The 14,225-nt window shown below is 37.4% G+C and overlaps 1 protein-coding gene across 1 annotated transcript in view; it reads right to left on the bottom strand.

Annotated features, from left to right (window-relative positions):
* LOC105470129 (glucoside xylosyltransferase 1) overlaps nucleotides 1-14,225 on the bottom strand; it is a 141,982-nt gene that overhangs the window by 47,712 nt on the left and 80,045 nt on the right. The window lies entirely within an intron of this gene.

The raw sequence follows: 14,225 nt of genomic DNA, 5'->3' as shown, positions 1-14,225 counted from the left end.
TGATAAGTTTTATGTTATGTATATTTTATAATAAAAATACTATATTTGTTCATGTGTATCTGTGTGCATATATGTGTGTATAGATAGTTACTATATTTTTAATACTAATCAAAGCTGTAAACACTATTCTGTATCTTTTTTCTTCTTATAACAACATATCTTAGGGATAATTCCATATTAGTACATTATTTTAAATAGCTTCCTGATACTCTATGATATGGACACCATAATTTAAGCTACCTGAGAACGATGATTATTTAATTGTCCACAGTCTCATTACAATAAACAATGCTGCAACAGCAACAACTGCAACAACAACAAAAATTTTTGAGAATCAAAAGTACATAATAGTTCTTGCATTAGGATAGATGAGGTAATGTGATGCTAAAAACGCAACCCCAAAACCTTCCATCAAATAGGAAAAAAACTCTCAAATTCTCTTAACATAAGAGTCTATTTCTTACTCATGCTACGTGTCCTGCAGGAGTCAGCAAGGCCCTCTGCTCCACACGGTTCTACCATCTTCCGACTGTATCATCGAGATGTAGCTTCCCTCCCTGATCATTGGGCTTTCCACTGTCTTGTTCCAGAATGAGACTCATTTCATTATCCAAAACTAGTATTTGCTCTTTGATGAGTATTATGACTACCTCTTCCACACTTCAATCGCACAAACAGAAAAATTTTCTCACTATAGGTAAGTCAAAGTTTTACAAATTAATTATGGAATTCTTTCTGTAATGCTCCAGTGATAATTTTCACTCAAAAAATATTTTTATCATTCCTACTACATACTAAGTGCTGTCACACGGGAGGTATTCAGTAAATATTTGCTAAGCAAAAAGCAAACAATCCCTACTTGTCTAGTAACTGCTGCTCTTTCTTCCAGAGCAATCAAACCACTAGAAATAGGAAAAGTAAATAAGAAATGACTTCCACTTAAATACCTAGAAATTAACCTAACCAAAGAAGTGAAAGATCTCTGTAATGAAAATTATAAGACACTGGTGAAAGAAATTGAAGAAGACACACACAAAAAATGGAAAGATATTCCATGTTCATGGACTGGAAGAATCAATATTATTAAAATGGCCATACTATCCAAAGAAATCTACAGATTCAATGCAATCCCTATCAAAATACCAATGACATTCTTCATAGAAATAGAAAAACAATCCTAAAATTTATATGAAATCACAAAGGACCCAGAATAGCCAAAGCTATCCTGAGCAAAAAGAACAAAACTGGAGGAATCACATTACCTGACTTCAAATTATAGTGCAGAGCTATAGTAACTAAAACAGCATAGTACTGGCATAAAAGCAAACACACAGACCAATAGAACAGAATAGAGAACCCCAAAAAAAATCCATACATCTACAGTGAACTCATTTTCAACAAAGATGCCAAGAACATACACTGGGGAAAGGACAGTCTCTTCAGTAAATGGTTCTGGGAAAATTGGAGATCCATATGCAGAAGAATGAAACTAGACCCCTATCGCTCACCATACACAAAAATTAAATCAAAATGGATTACAGACTTAAATCTAAGTCCTCAAACTGTAAAATACTAAAAGAAAACATTGAGGAAACTCTCTAGGATGTTGGACTGGGCAAAGATTTCTTGCATAATACCCCACAAGCACAGGCAACCAAAGCAAAAATGGACAAATGGGATCACATCAAGTTAAAAAATCTTTTTTTTTTTTTGAGACGAAGTCTTGCTCTGTTGCCGAAGCTGGAGTGCAATGGCACAATCTTGGCTTACCATAACCTCCGCCTCCTGGGTTCAAGCAATTCTCCTGTCTCAGCCTCCCGAGTAGCTGGGATAACAGGCATGTGCCACCATGCCTGGCTAATTTTGTGTTTTTAGTAGAGACGAGGTTTCTCCATGTTGATCAGGCTAGTCTCAAACTCCTGATCTCAGGTGATCCACCCGCCTCGGCCTCCCAAAGTGCTGGGATTACAGGCGTGACCCACCGCGCCTGGCCAAGTTAAAAAATCTTTACAGAAAAGGATACAATCAACAAAGTGAGCAGACAACCCACAGAATGGGAGAAAATATTCCCATCTGACAAGGGAGTGATAACCAGAATATACAAGGAGCTCAAACAACTCTAAAGGAAAAAATCTATTAATCCAAATAAAAATGGGCAAACATCTGTCAACAGATGAATGGATAAGGAAAATGTAGTGCAAATATACAATGGAGTACTATGCAGCCATAAAGAAGAATGAGATTCTGTCACTTGCAACAACATGGATGAACTGGAGGTCATTAAGTTAAGTGAAATAAGCCAGGGACAGAAAGACAAACTTTACATGTTCTCACTTTTTTGTGGGAGAGAAAAATCAAAACAGTTGAAATCATGGAGATAGTAGAATTATGGTTACCAGAGATTGGCAAGAGCAGGGAGCAGGGAAGTGGGGATGGTTAATAGGTACAAAAAATAATTAGAAAGAATGAATAGGACTTAGCATTTGCTAACACAATAGGGTGACCACTGTCAATAACAATTCAATTGTACATTTTTAATTAACTAAAGTAGTATATTTGTATTGTTTGTAACACAAAGGATAAATGCTTGAGGTGACAGATAACCCATTTACCCTGATGTGATTATTACACATTATATGCCTGTATCAAAATATATCATGTACCTCATAAATATATACATCTACTATGTACCCACAAAAAATTAAAAATTTTAAAATTAGAAAAGAAAGAAATGACTTCTGGCTTTCTTCTCACCTAGTCACTTGGCCAGACCCCAAACGAGTTTAACTTCCTGTTTGACAGTAAACCTTGACTGTCGGGAGGAGAACCAGGAATCTAACTGAGACCGAAACTACAACTAAGTCATAATCACTGCCCAATTCAAAATTCTCATTGTTTCAAGGTCAAACCAGTGTTTAAGATTGGCACTTAAACATTTCAGCTTAGAGCTTCCATTTGCATTTTGCACAAATATTATGCATAGGTGAGAGAAAAGAATATGATACAGGCTAATCCAATAGCTAATTAGCAACACCTGCACCAAAGCAACATTAGCATCTTGCTATTAGGTTACTGTTTGCATTACAGGATAAGTTATTATACCTGTCAAACTATGACAACACTTGCTTCATTTTTCATTTCGTACATAAATTTAAATGCCATTTTTAATAGCCCCCCCAAAATTTAGATGACATTTTACTATTTCCGAACTTTAGTAAAATGACAGAATTTCAATTCAATTCCTAAAAAATTAGAAAGTCATATTTACATAAATGAACATATCCTTTTAATTATTACTATAGGGGAGTCTCTTTTACTCTATCTACCTGTTCTCCCTGAGGCTCCAACAAGTAGATACAAACTCTAAAGCTAGTAACACATGCTAATGCTCATAATTTTATCCCTATGCTTAACAGAACACCCAGTTCATGCAGGTGCTCAATATATATTTGTTGTATTAATTAAATTCAATTTCTGCCTCTATGTTGATAACTCCCAAGCCTCCAGCTCCAACCACTTTCCAACCTCCGGGGTCTACTCACTTAACAAAATCTCTCTTTGAATATTTCACTATTCCACAGACACTACTGTAATCCCCCAATGGGTTCATTTTGCCAGCTGCCCAGAAAAGCCAATGCACTGAGAATAGCAGGGTTTTGCAGCAAAGAAAGAGTTTAATAATCACAGAGCCAGTCAAGCCGAAGGATGGGGCTTACTACTCAAATCAGACTCCCTGAGAACTCAGAGGCTAAGGTTTTTATGGATAATTTGGCAGGCATGGGGGTAGGGGATGGGTGCTGCTGATTGGTTGGGAATTATATCATAAGGAAGGTGGAAAACAGTCCTCATGTACTAAGTCAGCCTCTGGGTGGAGGCACAGAGCCAATTGATTCATGAGTCATGGGTCCTGGTGGAGTCAGTTGGTTGCCAGAATGCAAACGTTTGAAAAACACCTCAAAAGGCCAATCTCAGGTTCCACAATAGTAATGTTATTTATAGGAGCAATTGGGAAAGTCACAAATCTTGTCACCTCTGGCCACAAGACCCCTGAGCAATAACGGATTCTTCAAAACTACACCTACATTATAGCAGAATTCAGCCCCCTCCCATAATCTTGTGGCCTTTCATTAGTCTTAGAAAGGCAGTTTCAGACCCCACACAAGGAGGGGGTCCGTTTTAGAGAGAGAATATTATCATCTCTGCTTCAAAGTTAAACTATAAACTAATTTCCTCCCATGGTTAGCTTGGCCTACACCCAGGAATGAGTAAGGAGAACCAACCTGTGAGGGCAGAAGCAAGATGGAGTCAGTCATGCTAGACTTCTCCCACTGTCATACTCTCTGCAAAGGCAGTTTCACTACATGCTCTACTATGATTAACATTCATATGATTTTCAACATTGATAGTCACTCAGCTCAAGATCAAGAATTCACAGTGTTCCTTGTCCACACATGGGAAAATTCTTTCTCCAGTCCTGGAAGGAGTGTCATGTTGTGAAATAGATTTTGGAGCAGAAGTCCTAACCTGGGAGCAGAGGAGGGTTCTTAGGGAATGTAGAAACCCCCTAAAATTGACACAAAATTTATGTTGTATGAATATTCTCTCTCTGTCTCAGGGTAGGGGTGGGGTTGCTGTAAGACCCAATGTGTCCTAAAAGGGAGAAGTCGGAATATGACTTTATAGCATGATGCTTGCCATACCATCATTAAAATTTTGCATCATTCTATTTACCTTCAAATGTCTAAAGGGTTTTCTGACATGATTAAAAAAAAAATGGATCAGATTTGTTCTGTGAGGCTTCAGAGAACAGACCTAGCATGAGGAAGTTAGAGAAAAGCACATATTCACTCAAGAGAAGAAATTCTGCCTCAGCTGTCGAAACCGGCATGAGCTGATTGGTGTGATAGGGAGTTACCTGTTGAAACGTTTTCAAACGAGGCTTGTCTGTGATCCTTTGGATGGGTGTCTCCAAAGAGCTTTATCTAGTGTTGACTAGGTGTAGTGGCAATGGGAAGATAAAAAATGGATAAGAGGTATCCTCTGCCTTTAGGAGCTCACAATCTATGATACCATACTCTACATTCATAGGTACTTGGAAATCAACACAATGTACTAAATTTTTACTTTCCCTCAAAATCATCCTATTTTTGAAATGTTATTTCCCCTAAATACTAGCATTACAACTCCTTATGTATTAAAAAAAATCTTCAAAATATTTTGCATTCCATTTTTGCAGTTAAAATGGCATTGATTTACCCAACATACTCAAACCCACACTTTGACTCTTAAGATTGAAAAGTTGTTCATTGTGCATACCGCCATGGGAACTAATCTAATGATCAAGGCTCCATGTTTTCTGTGAAATGGACTCAGATTTTGCCTCCAGCTGTATAATATAGAACCCTGTAGACAACATTTTTTAAGTTACCATCAAAGGTATAAGAACATTTTCCAGACTCTACAGAAAACTACTCTTTCAGACTATAGTAGCCACTTTTCTTCACAGCACCAAGCTGAAAAAGTACTATAAGTCAAAGTCATTATACTCGGAGAGCACATATATGCATTTAATTCAACGTCCATCTAAGACTGAACTATAGCTGTGGCGACCTACAATTTCTCGCAGACAGATTTATTGTGAAAATATCCAAAATGGCCCTTCTACTCAGCGCACATCTACTCTTATATTGTGAGAATATCATCTCTGATGTATACTTTGTCCAGGCTAAGGATATTCTTTGCAATATTCACCTGACTTTGATCACCAGTTTGATCATTCAGTTTCTATTGCAGAAAATGTTCTTCAGTTAAAAAATATAGTCTTAGCCAGGCATGGTGGCTCACACCTGTCATCTCAGCACTTTGGGAGGCTAAGGTGGGAGGACTGTTAGAGTCTAGAAGTTCAAGACTAGTCTGGGCAACATAGTGAGATCCCGTCCCTACAAAAAAGTTTGAAATTAGCCAAGAGGGGTGGCTCACTCTTGCAGTCCCAACTACTTGGGAAGTTGAGGCAAAATGATCGTTTGGCCCAGTAGTTGAAGACTACAAATCACTGCACCCCAGTCCAGGCAACAGAGCATTACCCTGTCTCTTAAAAATCAATTAATTAAAAATAATAATTTAAAAATTAAAATTAAATAAAAGTATAGTCTTAAACAAAGATTATTCAAAGCAAGCCAATTTTATATATTTTTTAATCTTTACAGACTTTTAAGGCTATGACATTTTGAACTTACTAATTTTTGTGTTTTTAAAATAATAAACTGATTTTTATAATATGCTCAATAAAAACAATAGTTTTGTCAACCTTCTCTTTTATATTAGGGAGTAAGGAGAGCTGAGGAGGGAAGAAAGAAAGATAAACAATTTTCAGTATTTCTCTTGGCTGGGGTGATAACTTCCTAATGCATAGCTAAGTTCATTTAAAAAAATACACTTTCCAAAATAAACAAGAAATCCAGTTTTCAGAAATATGCCAAAAATTGGCACAAAGTATAATCAATAGGTCTTGGACATTTTACCCTGATGTGCTGACTATGAAATTTCCTTAATTCTATATAATATAAATCATCTAACAGTATTAGAATTAAACATAATTTGAAATTAATGATGTGAGCAATTTATTTCCATTATCATTTAATCAAGCCACTTTCATAATATAACTATTCACCTTGGCTTTCCAGAAACTAATGAAAGAAATAGCTTCTCAAATGGCAGGGGGGACGGACTTTGGCATCTGATCATTTCCCATTTGTCACTGACTACTTCTGTAACCTGGGACAAGTTACTTCACCTCTCTAGGCACAGGTTCTCATGTGAAAATAGGCACAATATTACCTACATTACAGATTATGTTCATCTATATGGCAAATAATTATCAAAAGATCTCTAGGAGCTGCTCACATAAATGTTAGAAATTCAATTAAGAACTAAGAACGAGATAGACGTGGTCCCTATCCTCATGAAACTTATATTATAGTGGAACACAAGGATAAGAAAGCAGAAAAAGAAATAATTATATATCATGACGGCTGCTATACAGGAAATACACAGGGGTAGAAACAGAGAGCAACAGATAGGGTCCTAATTATACAAAGTGATCAGTGTTACAGGAAAGATGACAACAAAATGAGATAACAGAAAAAGCACTTGACACACAAAAGGCATTCAGTAAACAGTAGTTTTTATTATGTAGTATTGCTTCAGAATAAGACACGGAGAAAATTCTGGAATAAAATTGGTAGAATGTGACATTTAAAGGAATGACAGCCTAGATATTTTCAAAAATTCTCCTACAAGATACCTAGATAAACTGAATACAATATAACATCAATCTTTTCTCATGCATAGTTGAGTTCACTAAAAAAAAAAAAAAAAAAAAAAAAGGTAAAGGAAACTCCCAAGGGCAAAGACTCACAAGCAAGCTGTAGCCCATAGTTATAGACTGACACTGAAGGAGCAGTTGGCCTCAAAGCAATTGCCAGTTTCCATTATCTAAAGTCTTGGATTTTAATGGCTGCTTGGGAACAGGAAACAAGGCAGTGAGCTTGCATAAGGTAGGGATCTGGAATTGAAGCCTCACATAAAGTGTTCACACCTATCTAAGTGCAGTGGCTCACACCTGCAATATCAGCACTTTGGAAAGCTGAGGCAGGACTGCTTGAGCCCAGGAATTTGAGACCAGCCAGGGCAACACAATGAGGTCCCATCTCTCAAAAAAAAACCTCTTTTTTTTTTTTTTTAAATTAGCCAGGCATGGTGGGGTGTGGCTATAGTCCCAACCACTCAGGAGACAGAAGCAAAAAGATTGCTTGAGACCAACATGTTGAGGCAGCAGGGAGCCACTCCAGCCTGGGTGACAGAGGGACACCCTGTCTCTAAAATTAAAAATTAAAAATAAAATCCTCACATTCAGCTTAACAGAAGGCTGAAAAAAAGTTGTCTACCCAACAGCAGAAAGGAGAAACAAGATTTGTCAGTCTTGACCCAGATTCAATGTGCTTAAAAATAAAAATCTCTCCTGAGATTTATAACTACAGCCTTAATGTCATGCAGTTAAGATTAAAATTCTGTCTCTGGTTTTAAAAGCTCCAAAACAAGACATTAACAGATAAAGGTCAGACAAATATGATTTCACAATCCAAAATTACAAACCACATCAGCAAACAAGTCACCATGAGTAAAAATCAGCAGAAATAAGAAATTAGGGCCTCAAGGACTTCAGCTATTGGAAATATCAGATACAGGTACAGAATACAAAATGAGAATTGTAAAAGAAGCATATAGTGACTAAAAGTAAAAATCCATAATAAAAGATTACACTGACAATGGAGTAGAACACACAAAATAAAGTTATAAATAAAAACTAAACTGAAATAAAATATAGGGACAATTATCAACTATAAAAATATAATGGAGGCCGGGCATGGAGGCTGATGTCTGTAATCCCAATACTTTGGGAGGCCAAGGTGGGCAGATCACAAGGTCAAGAGATCAAGACCATCCTGGCCAACATGGTGAAACCCCGTCTCTACTAAAACTACAAAAATTAGCTGGGTGTGATGGTGTGCGCCTGAGTGGGACTCTGTCTCAAAAAAAAAAAAAAAAAAAAAAATATATATATATATATATATAAAATATATATATATACACATATGAATATATATATATAAATTGTCTGAAAAATGCCTGAAATTTAGTCAAGTATCCCAAAAGATCTGTAATAGAATGAATTTATATATCACAAATTTTAGAAAGGTTGGGGACTGAAAATACACTATTGGAATAGTCTCATCTTTAGTGAAGTAAAGAAATCTGTGCTTTTAATACATAACATAATGGGATGCCTGAAATCTTAGACTTTCATTAGAATTACCTTATTTAGAAATGAAGCAGCTATTCACTTTACAATTTGAACAAGATTAATATTTGCAAAGAGCCCCTGTTAGAAAAGTAGCTTTTGGCTACTTTTTGGTCTCACTCTATTGCCCAGGCTGGAGTGCAGTGGTGCAATCACAGCTCACTGCATCCAGCCTCATCCTGCCTGGGCTCAAGCGATTCTCCCACCTCAGCCTCCTAAGTGGCTGGGATTTATAGGTGTGAGACACATGCCTGGCCTGGACTAGATTGTTTTAATAACAAAAAGAAAACTGAAAATTTGGGAATCCACCCAAGGTATTGTTAGGAGGTTGTAAAGTGAGATTTGGCATGTGATATAATTTGAATATTTGTCCCCACTGAAATTTCATGTTGGAATGTAATCTCCAGTGATGGAGGTGGGACCTGGTGGGAGATGTCTGCATCATGGGATGGATCCCTTATGGCTTGGTGCTGTCTTCCTGATGTGAGTGAGTTCTTGTGAGATCTGGTCATTTAAAAGTGTGCAGCACTTCCCCCCTGCTTGCTCTCTCTCTTGCTCTCTCTCTCTCTCCCTCTCTCTCTCTCACTCCTGTCCCCACCATGTGGCAGCCTGCTCCTTCTTTGCTTTCCACCATGACTATAAGTTTCCTGAGGCCTCCCCAGAAGAAGATGCCGGCATTATGCTTCCTATACAGCCTGCAGAACAGTGAGCCAACTAAACTTCTTTTCTTATAAATTACCCAGTCTCAGGTATTTCTTTATAGCAATGCAAGAATGGACTCACACAGCATAGAATTATTAAAAGCAGTTTATACCCCCATTTATTTCACATCTCACTAATGCAGTTACATATATGTAAAAGGCAGAAGAGTACTGTACTCAGCTTTCAAGCCCCAAGATGCTTTTCAGACCTGCATTAGAAAAATTAGAAAAGCCAATTTTATTCATGAACAGAAGTTCAAAATCTATCTAGAGAGATGGGCTATGCGAACATAAAATGTTAATGCAAAATACTTCACATGACAACAAATGACTAAGGGCTGACTGCATGGCACAGACTATGAGATGAGAGAAGGAAAAGCCCTGTGAGCTACTGGTGAGGTTTCATGGCCAACACAGGACCTGTGCTGCACCTGGAGAGACGGGTATCGTTTGCAGTGATAAAGAGGTGTGCGGGGGATTTTGCAGGTAAAAGGACTATCATGAACAAAGATGCAGAAATGAAAATCCAGGCATCATGGTCTACCTGACTGCTGCAGAATTCACATGAAGGAACAAAGGGACATATGTTTGGAGAAGGAAAAGGTCAGATTTGAAGCTATGACATGTCAGCCAAAGGAATTAGGATTTCATTGCATAAGCAATAAAAAAAATTAGAGGTTTTGTACAAAGGCTTTGAGATGATTGTCAAATGAAGACTCAGAGAAGGGAGCATTTAGAAAAGGAAAGAAAACATTTATTTTCCAAGACAGACAGACTTCGGCAGAACTGGCTAGCCAAACATGAGTATTTACATTTGAAAGCAGAAAAATTACCCAGGTTTCTAAGTTAGCATTAGTTTGCACAAGCAGGAAAAACAGTAGCTTTCTCACATGATTTTCATATTCACAAAGGTCATGATATATCTTCAGACACCACCATGCCAATTGTCAAATAGAAAATGGTTTACAGAAAATATTCAAGGTTTTACCACTATAGAGACCACACCCAGCCAGAGTGACCTTGTTAATTTTGATTTATGTCTGATAGTTGCATGTTTTCTCTGGCTGCCGTATGTGAAGTGCTTAGTTATATTGAAAGCAGGGCAAAGTGTCATTTTCACTTCCATATGATCAAAGTAGAATTAGGGATCAATACATTTGACACTGGTATTTAGTTTGGATTGTTGGGATTAGCAGAACCAGGAAGACCAGAAGGCTACGTAGATCTGAGTTGTGTGTGTTTTCCAGCTTCACCACTAAGAAACTGAGGCAGAAGGGTCAACCCACCTGCTCGATAACATATTACACAATATAATGAGGCCATGATGGAAAACTGACATTACAGTTTTCAGCCCCACCTGTCCAGCCCTTCTGATTAGCTTGCTAAACCATTTTACTCCTTTCAATAGCCACCAGTTAATTAATTCAAGTGTGGGTGTGTTTTGGAGTTACTTTCAACAAGACAAATGCTATAGGCCTCACAAGCAGTGCCTATAATTCAATTATTCTTAATTAGGTGGTGCTAATCTAAGAAAGAATCATCTTGCAAGTTCCTTGATGCCTCCCTGGATATCTCAGCATTATTGTCAGAGCATCTGCCTCCTTTATTGCTAATTCTAAAACATATGATTTACCTCACATTTTATTACATTTTGGGGTTTTCCCCCTTGAACCTGGAATGTGCAATTGGTATCTTAATACGTTCTTAATCTGGCCTCAGAAGGAGCAATACGAAGTTACAAATATGCCTCTGTGGTATCATACTGACTCAGCCATTAAGAGATTCCCATTATTTCTGCTACCTGGCTCCATCTGTTTCTGTGATGATGGAAGGAAGCACTTTCTAAAATCTTGACTGTTTATTTGGTTTTCACTACATGATGAGCTTTCTGTTGTTCAGTACTCATTAAGCACTTAAAAGAAGTATAATACAGTGCTATAATATAATTTATAAGTAGAGAATTGTTTCCATATATGTTACCCAAAGATGTAAAATTCAAACCTTCTCAGATCTTTGTGTCACACGATTATTTTTTTTAACAGAATGTTGGCTGAGACCTTTTCTTTTTTCCTGATACTGCTGTTAATTTAGTCCTGCTTTTTACTGGTCTAACATACACAGGACCATCTGCCAAAATATACACATGGCTCCATAACTAGGCAATTACATTTTGTCTATGTATAAAACTGCATTCAGGCAGCAAGTGTTGGTGGTAGAGGTAGGAGGGGAAAAGAGAAGGACAAATTGCAGATGTTTTAGACTTGGAAGTAAAAAGGCTAACAAAATGTTCCAAATAAAATATTTTTGTTGTTTTTCTTTTCCTTTTGCAAAATAAGTTTGTTTTTTGAAATTATAACAAACATGGTTACATCACAGTAATAGTTCAGTAAGATTCAGAATACTTCAAAGATGGTTTTGCTCATCAAATGAACTCAACAACTTAATTTTTTAAATGCAATTGTAAATTAATATAAGTTAAAGTACAAATAAAACTTTCCCTTTAAAAGTAATTTTTGAGAACAAAGCCTGGCCTTGCAATCTTTGCCTTTTCCTTCCTCTGCTGGAAATGTTCATCTAAGCTGGTTTTATGGGATCTTATTTAAAAAGCATCATTGGGCTGGGCATGGTGGCTCATGCCAGTAATCCAAGCACTTTGAGAAGTCTAAGCAGAAGGATCATTTGAGCCCAAGAGCTTGAGATCAGCCTGGGCAATATAGTCTAAAGAAAATAAAATTTTAAAAGTAATTAAAAAGCGTCATATTATCTAATAGGGTGGTAATGCAGGAGGGACCCTCTACTCCAATTGGATTTCAAACTGAGAAGCTGAAGCTGTATGGATCACTATGTCCTTTTTTTAAAATTGTGTTAAAATACACATACCATAAAATTTGCCATCTTAACCATTTTTAAGTGTACAGTTCAATTGTGTTAAATATATTCACATTGTCATGCTATCAATCTCAAGAACTCGTTTCCTTTTGCCAAACTGAAACTGTATACGCATTAAACAACTCTCATTCCCACCCTCCCAGTCCCTGGAAACTATATCCTTTTAAGAAAACCCTGTTTAATTTCCCTTTAGTGCTGTCTCATCATCGCCATCAGTTTTCCGCCTCTGGGAAGTCGCATCACCTGCTCTGTCACCCTGCCCTCTCAAGCTCTTAGCTTTGCCACACTCATCTCCATTCTTTTCCTAAACATCAGGCTCCTTGATATTCCTAATCCTAATCCTACTCAACACTCTCTACATCCTCCTCAGCATTTGTATTGGCCAGTGTAGCTCTTTCTCTTGTTAAAAATCATTTTAGATTCATTCTTTGTTGGCATTTTATTTATTTTATTATTTTACTTTTTCAGACAGAGTCACCCAGGCTGGAGCGCTGTGGCACAATCTTGGCTCACTGCAGCCTCCACCTCCTGGGCTCAAGCTATCCTCCCACCTCAGCTCCCATATAGCTAGGACTACAGGCTCACACCACCAAACCCAGCAACCCAGACACCTCGCCACAAGCTCTCACTCATATTTCCCTGCAAGCTCCAAATTCTTCACCCACACCAGCACTTAGGGAGAACTGGTTAGTAGCTCTTTCTTGATCCTCCTCCCTTCAGACTTTCACTTCCTCAGCTTCCCTCACAATTGGGCAAGGTCTAATTCCTATAATTACTTCCTTATTCTGTGACATTTTTGGTGGTTCTGCTTCCCTGACTGAACACCAACTGATACAATGGTAGAGAAAGAAAAACAATTTCCCTCCACCTTTCTAAGTTCAGCAGCTGGGGCCCTGCCAATAAAATTGACAAAAGACAGATTAATAGGAGAAAAGACATACAAATGCTATTTGATATTAATATGTTTACATGCCCACGGAGGCCTTTGTATAAAAGAAATGAAGATTCAAAGAAGTAAATAGGTGTGAGCACTTATATACCATTTCAACAAAGAATGCTAAATTCTGGAGCTACGACAGGTCAAAGGAAAAGGAGGCTAGGGAATTTCCTAGGGTTGGTAAATTGTGAGACAGTAAATATATGAGGAAATTAATGGGAAATAAAGGTTGTTTAGTAAGATTTGTTCTGCAGATTTGTCTTGGTGCATCTCAGGGCTGATAAGAGTTCTAGAGTCCTCTCAAATAATTAAGAGTCCTGGTGATTAAGATTTGTTCTCCTGGGAGCTGTGGCTCACACACTGGTAATCTCAGCACTTTGGGAGACCAAAGCAGAAGGATCATTTGAGACCAAAAGTTCAAGACCTGCCTGGGCAACATAGCGAGACCCTGTCTCTACAAAAATAAATTAGCCAGGTGTGGTGGTGCACACCTGTAGTCCCAGCTACTCAGAAGACAGAGAAAGACCCCATCTCTTTAAAAAAAAAAAAAAAAAAAAAAAGAGTTGTTCTCTTCTTTCTTATAAAAAAGAGGTAAACACCTTTACAAGTGGAAATTTATGTCCTGTTTTTAGTCAGATGGAGGAGGGCAGAGAGTTTTTTCTGCATAAGCTATTTCTTAATTGCCTTCAGTTCAAAATAATCCTCATGCCAAAGTGGCATATTCTGGTTCCCTTCACAATATATGTATGTGTGTAGAAAAATGTCTGAAAAGATACAAACCAAATGTAAACCCTGGTTATCTCTGAACTTAAGTGAATTTTTTTTACCTTTTACTTGT

Source organism: Macaca nemestrina, chromosome 10 (assembly GCF_043159975.1).
Source record: "Macaca nemestrina isolate mMacNem1 chromosome 10, mMacNem.hap1, whole genome shotgun sequence".
In the NCBI taxonomy this organism is placed as follows: Eukaryota; Metazoa; Chordata; class Mammalia; order Primates; family Cercopithecidae; genus Macaca; species Macaca nemestrina.
The sequence above is the reverse complement of the archived record's forward strand: the minus strand, read 5'-3'. Positions and strand labels throughout refer to the sequence as shown.